Below are 8,206 nucleotides of genomic sequence, written 5' to 3'. Positions count from 1 at the left end.
AAAAGATTCTAAGTAGAAGACAATCATGATGATATATATCCACAAAGAAGGATGTACACACGAAATGGTTACAAGAAGGAACAAACTAGATAGCCAAAAGGAAGTCATAAATATATCAATGAGATCTTTTGCTTGGAAGCATAGCACATGGCCTAATATTTTCTTATTGTACAATATGAACTTCCAACATACGAACATCAAAGACATCCCAACTAGTAGTAAGACATCATCGTTCGGATGCTTTGAGAAAGCAAACAAGTACTACAAGAGCGAATCAAGAGATTCATGCCATGATGCAACTTGGAAAAGAAAAGACAGGTTGGGGCCTTTGCAAGAAAAGAATGCATGAAGTGGATACTTGTTACCGAGACAACATTGGATTGATGTAGTAGATAGTTGTTCTTTGATCATCCTAACTTGGCTCCAATAATCACATGGTCTCAACACCTTCCTTATAGGTGAGCCGAGCATCCAATGCATCTCCAGTTGTTCCTGGAACATCAAAACAAACAAAATGGTGCCCAAACTCATTGGGATCAAAGAGTTAGAAAACCAGCAATACATAGGACAAACTCCACATACATATGTGCATATAGATATGAATTTGAATTTCATGCACACTTTAGACAATTTATGACAAGTTGGAGTTTCCCTTATATATTGGGTCAAAGAAGGAAAGCAAGCAAAAGAAGTTGTATATAGTAGATATGCATGCTCAAGACTCTCAAGAATCAACTCAACACAAAGTTGATAAGTCACCAAAAGACAAGGTATCAAGTGATAATAAGATCCTAAACAAAAAAGAAATATCACTTGAAGGATATCAACTAAAAGATACCTCAAGGAATGAGATATCCATTGACACATGCCAAATAAAAGGAAACAAGAAACCAATTGAAGGAAAACAAACACGAGGTATCTAATTTCCAAAAGAGAGCTAGGTTCCAACAAACCAAGCCCTGGACAAATTTTCATGATGGCACAAAGCATCATAAAGAGCAAGACTTGCCTCCCATAAACACACACTTGATGGGGATCAAAAGATTTTATGATGGGTGAATAAAGAGAGTGTTCTAAAGAAAATAGGATAGCTCCCCCAAGGGACGTGCATTGTATAGAATTTGCATTTAAATACAAAATGCACACGATGGGATCATCACTTTCTCTATATCTATAAAAACACTAGACATGTTAAAATATATCCATAAGAGGCAAGGAAGACAAACGAAACACAAAATCCAATGTAAAGACGATTAGCAATTCCTATCACATGATGGGAATACGAATTGTCAAGGACAAGAAGTATTTTGGAAGTGATACTCATTGGTAGATCGCAAATATATCCAAGATCATCTTTACCCATAAAACGCAAGCAAATGACACTTGTAGAGCTAACATGCCACCTAGGAACAAGATGATTTACAATATCAACACTAAGTGGCAACACCTCAAATGTACACATTTTCTAGTTTTGTAATATGCACATAGAATATTACTCCCCCGTAATGTGATAAACCAACAATATTAACAAGTGGAAAATTAAAACCAACAAGAGATACTTAATGGACCATATAGAATTTGAATTTCTCATGAGTAAGACATACCACATAGAAACTAGATAATCTTGAAATATCAAAACTAAGTGGTATTCCCCATGTATACACACTTATAGGATTGTGAGGTGTGCAAAGCACATCACTCCCCCAGAATGGGATAATCCATTAATCTCTCACAAGAGCCAACAAAAATACAAACAAGATGAAAAAAGGCTCAATACAAGACTCACATGTACATGATATGCAAACCAACATACACATACTCGATTACTCAAGATAAGCAAGTTGGAAGCACAACATATACAAACGCATGCAAGGTACAAAACCACAACATGCAAAGGGGCAAGCACCTAACAATGTAAACAGTTTAAGTATAAGTTACCGTAAGGAGGCACATTGGATATAAGATAGAAACTCAATAATCCAAATGACTTGGCTTGAGATAATATGAATGATGAAGACCCCTTAATTCTTCAATATGTATCCAAGTCTCTAATGTCCTCCATAGTCACCTATTGATCAAGTTTGAGCTTGTTGGTCCACAACTACGTTGGGTCCTAAGAGGTTAATCACAATAGGCTTGGCAACCCAAATGGTTCTTTTCTTGACACCATTTTGAGTACCAACAAACTTGGCAAACACATTGCCAACCTTATCCTTCCCAAGGGAATAGATATCATCAATAGTGATTGGGTTGGATAAGTTACCTCTTGTGCAAGACGAAGCGACGTGACCCTTCTCACGACATAAGTAGCAACATCTACCCTTTGCTTTCTTCCTAGTTGATTTCTCACCTCGGGGAGTGTTGGCTTGGGTCTTATTGGGAAGAGGCATTCCTTCAACTTGTAGCTAAATATGTGATTGAGTTTGTGACCGCTTCCCTTGTTGCTTGTGACTTTGAGACTTCGTCTTCAGAGGGCAAGATCTAACATGGTGCCCTTTAACTTTGCACTTGAAGCAAATGATTTTGGCCGAATTATTGACTTGTCCTAGGCCCCTCTTGTTCTTGTTTGAGTTTACTCCAACATCATTTTTCTCATTCGGATATGTTTGCTCACACAGGACGTTGTTGAGTGTGGACATCCCTTCATGACACTGTTCCAAGTCTTTCTTCAAAGAAGTGACTTGGGCCTTGAGTTCTTCGATTTCCTCTGCATGGTTAGTATCAATGCAAGTACTAGAGGAAGTGTAAGCTTCAATGTTAGAGCAACAAGGCAAGGAAAGTAATTCATCACACGAGGTAGCAACATTATGAGTAGACGAATTACGAGGACTAGCACATGGAAATATAGTACTTTGACTAGAAGTAGTGCCATTGTCCACATGAGGCTCACTTGATGTTACCTTGGTGATGATAGCCTCATGCGCTAACTTTTGCACATTATAGGATGTTAGAAGATCGGCATGAGAGCTTGTGAGCATTACATGGTTTTCTTCCAACTTCCCATGATTGCTAGTTAGTAAATCAAGTTGAGCACGTAGCTCAATATTCTCCTTCAATGTTGATACTTCAAATGAGGTAGAGTTAGATGTACAAGTATCATCAATAATATGAGAGGAGTAAGTAGCAAATAGAGACTTCTCATGAGTAGATTGAAGCTCCTCATAGATCTTAGAGGTTTTGATGAGCTCTCCCTTGACATTATTGCATTCAAGGAGAAGGACCTCAAAATCCTTTTTAAGTTTATCATGAGTAACTTCAATCTCTCCTTTTGAAGATCTTAAGTCTCTACATGCTTGATGACTCTTCTCAAGTTCATGTTCAAGTTGTTCACTTTTAGCTTGTTCATGATTAAGTGAATCATTACAATTTTCAAAGTAAGCAAGAACATCTTGGAATCTTTGAAGAGCGTTATTTTTAGCTTTATGAAGAATTTTACTAATCACGTAGATATTTTCAGCCAAGTCATCATCATCATCCTCATCGCAAATATCATCGTTATTGCACAACAAAGATGATACCTCATTATTACCTCTTGCCATGAGGCACATGTGAACTGGAAGAGTTGATGATGATTCTTTTGGTGAATCAGATTCTTCATTAGTCAAAAGTACTTCATATTTCTTGATTTCCCCTAAATGATTAGTCATAGAGCAACTAGGGAGAAACAAGATATTTTGATCAAGAGGACACAGGAAAGCAGGCATATCACCACAGACATTTGTCGAGGGATCTTTAGGTGAAATGCATGACCTATCAACACAATAATTTACACTATGTGTGGTGCTAGATATGCTCGTGTCCATAGAGGCTATGACGTTTTCATCAACATATATTTCTTCACTCACCATGTCATTACCTTGTGAGATTGAAGATGCTGAGGTGTGCAAGCAATCAGATATGGAAGTAGTGGTGGACTCTTTAAGATCGAAAAGAGTGAAGAGCTCATGCACCAACTCCTTCATCATAATACCGTCTTCATCAAGATTGGACCCACCCTATATATCTTCAAGTTTAGTCCAAACTTCATGAGCTGACTTGCAAGTCGAGATAGACTTAAACACTTCAGGACTTATGGTTCGATGAATGGAAAGAAAAGCCTCACAATCAAGATACATTTCATTAGTAGATGAAGATGCATCATCCTTTTTGTAGGCAATCCCTACAAGAACAATTCGTAAAGTATTTGGGCCCATGGCCCGAAAGTGATGAAGCATACTAATTATCCATAGGGTATAATTTGTGCCATCAAAGTCAAAGGTGTCATTGTGCACTAATCCAATAGTCGACATCGATACTCTCTAGGTCGTGAAACCTAATTAAAGAGAGACCTTGCTTTGATACCAATTGAAAGGACCACGATGACGCCTAGAGGGGGGGGGGGGAGTGAATAGGCTATTTAAAAACTTCTTTGGATTTGGCTTAAACCTAATCCGGAAATAAACTAAGATGATACTTTTCAACCACAAATCCTAAATGCAATAGGCACCGCAACGTGCACCAACAACACTATCTACCAAGATGGACACAACACGGTTACTAACAAGCACAAGTAAGTTACACAAACTTACTTGAGCTATATCACACGACATGTAGGTGAACGACACAAGATACTAGATCACACTATAGCACACGATATATCAAAAGCTGCAAGTTTGAACGTGTGGATACAGAGGGTATGCTTGAACGATTAATCTTGTACAAAGAAATAGCCAACACAATATAATGAGCACAAACAATATGCAATGTATGTATGCTCAAGTAACACAAGTAAACCACAAGTAAGGAGTTAGGGTTAAGGATAACCAAGGTCACTGAGACAAAGATGTATCCCGATGTTCACTTCCTTGGAGGGAATCTAGTCACCGTTAGAGAGGTGGATGTTACCACGAAGGCACACCAACGCCACAAAGGCTCACCCTATTCTCCCTTTGAGATAACACCACGAAGGCGTTTCTCAACCACTAGTGGTAAGCCTTTGAGGTGGCTTCCAAACCCTCACAAACTTTTCTGGGGGAAATCACACGGATTGATTCCTCTCCGAAGAACTCCTACCGCATAGGAGTCTCCAACCTCCAAGAGTAACAAGATCACGGGGAATGCTCAAAACTTGCTCAAATCTCAAATAGCTTGGGTTGAGAGGAGGAGAGGGAGACGATCTATCTTTTGATTGGAACAACTCTCAAAGGGGCTCACAAATGCTCTTGGGATCTAAGATTTGGTGTGAGCAAATGTGTGTGAGGTAGAAATGTGTTTTTATGAGGATATGGCTGTGTTGGGCCCCCTCTCATGAAGTGGGAGGGGAATATTTATAGTGGAGAAGGGAAAGTGATCGTTGGGGTCACTTAAGTGTGATAGTGGTCGGACGTCCGGCAGCTCTCGGATGTCCAAACTCCCACAAGGGGTCGGATGTCCGACAGGGGTCGGTCGTCCGAGGGATGTATATATATCAGGAACCACTCTGTAGTCGAACAGGGACCGAACGTCCGGAGGAAGCCAGATGTCCGGCCCTCGGATGTCCGGACGCCCACAAGGTGTCGGAAGTCCGACAGGGTTCGGTCGTCCGAGAGATGCATATATATCTGGAATCACTGTGTAGTTGAACTGGGACCGGACGTCCGGAGGAAGCCGAAAGTCCGAGTTATTCGACTCAAACTGCTCTGGTGCGAGATTCCGGATTTCCGAAGGAGTTCGGTGTTGGAATTATGCCCTAGAGGCAATAATAATATAGTTATTATTATAATTCCTGTATCAAGATAATCGTTTATTATCCATGCTATAATTGTATTGAATGAAGACTTATATACATGTGCGGATACATAGACAAAACACTGTCCCTAGCAAGCCTCTAGTTGGCTAGCCAGTTGATCAAAGATAGTCAGTGTCTTCTGATTATAAACAAGGTGTTGTTGCTTGATAACTGGATCACGTCATTAGGAGAATCACGTGATGGACTAGACCCAAACTAATAGACGTAGCATGTTGATCGTGTCATTTTGTTGCTACTGTTTTCTGCGTGTCAAGTATTTGTTCCTATGACCATGAGATCATATAACTCACTGACACCGGAGGAATACTTTGTGTGTATCAAACGTCGCAACGTAACTGGGTGACTATAAAGATGCTCTACAGGTATCTCCGAAGGTGTTCGTTGAGTTAGTATGGATCGAGACTGGGATTTGTCACTCCGTATGATGGAGAGGTATCTCGGGGCCCACTCGGTAGTACAACATCACACACCAGCCTTGCGAGCAATGTGACTTAGTGTAAGTTGCGGGATCTTGTATTACGAAACGAGTGAAGAGACTTGCCGGTAAATGAGATTGAAATAGGTATACGGATACTGACGATCGAATCTCGGGCAAGTAACATACCGAAGGACAAAGGGAATGACATACGGGATTATATGAATCCTTGGCACTGAGGTTCAAACAATAAGATCTTCGTAGAATATGTAGGATCCAATATGGGCATCCAGGTCCCGCTATTGGATATTGACCGAGGAGTCTCTCGGGTCATGTTTACATAGTTCTCGAACCCGCAGGGTCTGCACACTTAAGGTTCGACGTTGTTTTATGCGTATTTGAGTTATATGGTTGGTTACCGAATGTTGTTCGGAGTCCCGGATGAGATCACGGATGTCACGAGGGTTTCCGGAATGGTCCGGAAACGAAGATTGATATATAGGATGACCTCATTTGATTACCGGAAGGTTTTCGGAGTTACCGGGAATGTACCGGGAATGACGAATGGGTTCCGGGAGTTCACCGGGGGGGGGGGGGGACCCACCCCGGGGAATCGGATTTGACCGAGGAGGTCCTTGGATGAGGTTAAATAGCAACTCATATATCTCCGTTGTGGTGTTTGCTTAAGTAAGATGCGATCCTACTAGATACCCATGGTCACCACGTAAAACATGCAACAACAAAATTAGAGGACGTCTAACTTGTTTTTGCAAGGTATGCTTGTTGTGATATGGCCAACGATGTGATGTGATATATTGGATGTATCAGATGATCATGTTGTAATAGATAATATCGACTTGCACGTCGATGGTACGGCAACCGGCAGGAGCCATAGGGTTGTCTTTATACTAACGTTTGTGCTTGCAGATGCGTTTATTATTTTGCTAGGATGTAGCTTTAGTAGTAATAGCATGAGTAGCACGACAACCCCGATGGCGACACGTTGATGGAGATCATGGTGTGGCGCCGGTGACAAGAAGATCGTGCCGGTGCTTGGTGATGGAGATCAAGGAGCACGTGATGATGGCCATATCATGTCACTTATGAATTGCATGTGATGTTAATCCTTTTATGCACCATATTTTGCCTAGAAAGACGGTAGCATTATGAGGTGAAATCTCACTAAAATTTCAAGACGAAATTGTGTTCTCCCCGACTGTGCACCGTTGCTACAGTTCGTCGTTTCGAGACACCACGTGATGATCGGGTGTGATAGACTCAACGTTCACATACAACGGGTGCAAAACAGTTGCGCACGCGGAACACTCGGGTTAAGCTTGACGAGCCTAGCATGTGCAGACATGGCCTCGGAACACATGAGACCGAAAGGTCGATCATGAATCATATAGATGATATGATTAGCATGGGGATGCTTACCACTGAAACTATGCTCAACTCACGTGATGATCGGACTTGAGCTAGTGTAAGTGGATCATGAACCACTCAAATGACTAGAGAGATGTACTTTTTGAGTGGGAGTTTAGCGAGTAATTTGATTAAGTTAAACTCTAATTATCTTGAACATAGTCTAAGTCCACTTTGAATATATTTGTGTTGTAGGTCATGGCTCACGCGACACTCACCCTGAATTTTAATACGTTCCTAGAGAAAGCTAAGTTGAAAGATGATGGAAACAACTTTGTAGACTGGGCTCGTAATCTTAAGCTAATCTTAGAAGCTGGGAAGAAGGATTATGTCCTTAATGCTGCGCTAGGAGATGAACCACCCGCTACGGCTGATCAGGATGTTAAGAACGCTTGGTTAGCACGTAAGGAGGACTACTCGGTAGTTCAATGTGCAGTCTTGTATGGCTTAGAACCGGGACTTCAACGTCGCTTTGAGCGTCATGGAGCATTTGAGATGTTCCAAGAGTTGAAGTTTATCTTTCAGAAGAACGCCCGGATCGAGAGGTATGAGACCTCCGATAAATTCTATGCTTGCAAGATGGAGGAGAACTCGTCTGT

The sequence above is a fragment of the Hordeum vulgare genome, chromosome 4H (assembly GCF_904849725.1).
Source record: "Hordeum vulgare subsp. vulgare chromosome 4H, MorexV3_pseudomolecules_assembly, whole genome shotgun sequence".
In the NCBI taxonomy this organism is placed as follows: Eukaryota; Viridiplantae; Streptophyta; class Magnoliopsida; order Poales; family Poaceae; genus Hordeum; species Hordeum vulgare.
Note: the sequence above shows the minus strand (reverse complement) of the source record.